We start from the raw sequence: 2,018 nt of genomic DNA, 5'->3' as shown, positions 1-2,018 counted from the left end.
CAGTTTAGTTTCAGTGAGAAATTTCCATATTCAACTTGGACTGGGAAGGGGGAAAAAACCAATTATGAGTTTGCTATCCCAGATTAAATGTAGTTGATTGGGTATTCAGAATGCTGACAAAAGGGTTCCAGAAGAGATAAAATGAAAATGTAGTGAAGTGGTTCAAAGGTGCATGATAAATGCAAGTTATAGGATGGCTGAAGTTTGCTACATACACACAAACGCACATAAGAAGGTGATGGCTTACCGAGGCTTATGTAACGATTCCATAGCTAAGGCTGTGTCAAGACTGCACTTACAACTGAAAGGTAAATATTTTTATTTCACACTAATTAGAAGTGAATTAACATTTTAAACTCAGCATAACTTATCTCAATAAGACTTATTTAATTTGCTATATAACTTATCCCATTATCCAGGTTCCACTCCTTTTACCAACTTCTAAAATGTTCAACCTTAACTCTGACCACCAACGTGCATTACTATAAAATTAGCTATATATCCTTGTTTTATCAATTATATATCTACAAACTTTGGTAACAACTTCCAAGTGTGATAAATATTTCAATTTTTTCAGTTTTAAAATAATTAATTCCTTTCATTAACGTTCACAGTATACAAACAATCTCAGCTAAAATCTACAGCATGTACACTGCCTAATGCAGCACAGTAACAATTCATCATTCCAAGTTAGAAAGCATCTGTTTCCAATCACTCAGCATGGTCTGAATCTTACACAGCGTTTGGAGGTGAAGAGGAGAATGTGTGCTGTGTGGTAACTTGGGGAAGATGAAGTAACAGCTGTATGAAACTTAGGTGAAAAATACTGTATGATTTTTAATAAACCTGTTGTGGTTTGTTCAGAAGGGGGGACATAAGAGTGCACGTGTGTAATAGTGTGCAAAAACTACGATTTTCTCACTTTTTTTTTTAAAAGAAAAAAAATACTTATTTCTTCCCCTTTTAACTTTAACGTTAAAAGGTCTGAGACAGGAAAAATAATTATTAAAACCCTACAAGAGTTAAGGGAAAGAAAAAGGGTATTTTACGTACTGTAAAGGAACAACGCAATATTGGTTGTATGAAGTTCAGCAAGCAGCTGAATACCTGCATAGAGTTCAGAGAGAAGTGTCCTCTTCCCTCATTTTAAAAAAAAAGTACTCTTCCTGAAGGATGCTGTATTGGCACCATACCTTACACGCTGGAGTAGAGAAACAGCTTCTCAGAGAGCCAATTCCTTTGTCACTTTATGGTTTTACTGAAAAAGGTGTATTGACAGTAGAGCAAATTTTCCCATTACAGCAGGCCATACTGTGCCCTAAAGGAGAGTGTAAGCTGGTGGCAAGTCCTGAGGCAGGAATGGATTCTGACTTTGATTTTGTGAAAACTGGTTGTTCTGTTAAGAAATTTGCTTCTAATTTTAGAGGTGGTGGTGGTGGGAACATACAAACTGCAAAAGACTGTCCTGGAAATTGAATCTGTTCAGGAAAGATTTGTTACAGCAGTGATATATCAAGCTGTTACATTAAGGAAAATGAAGAAAAACATGTTTCAGCCTTTTGCTCCCCCTGGTGAGATGTTTCTGAAAAGGAATTAAGATGTACAGTTCTAGTGATTATGGTTTCCCATCCAGATAAAACCTGTATTTCAAAAAGAAGACTATCATACCCATGCTGATGATTCTTCATAGGTATGTGCCTCACTTATTAAAAAAATTAAAAAGTGATAAGAATAGATACTGTTGTCTCCAGGTATATCCACTCAGAACTTTAACTTTCTCCAGAATAGTTTTGGTTCAGCAAAGGCCATCCTCCATCCCAGATTATCAGCCAGTAATATGCCAGCACTTTATTTTTAGCCATACTCACTTAAAATTCTAATTGCTTATCTTTTGTATCAAGCACAGGAGAAAAATACACACTGCTTGAATCTGACAGGCCACTTTCAACCTTTTTAGTAGGTGTACCCCTGGAGGCTGGACATGGAGCTGGAGGGGAGGTGGTGTGCAGTCAGACATG

Source organism: Crocodylus porosus, unplaced genomic scaffold, assembly GCF_001723895.1.
Source record: "Crocodylus porosus isolate Cpor-Errol unplaced genomic scaffold, CroPor_comp1, whole genome shotgun sequence".
Taxonomy (NCBI): domain Eukaryota; kingdom Metazoa; phylum Chordata; order Crocodylia; family Crocodylidae; genus Crocodylus; species Crocodylus porosus.
This window is presented reverse-complemented; position numbering follows the sequence as displayed.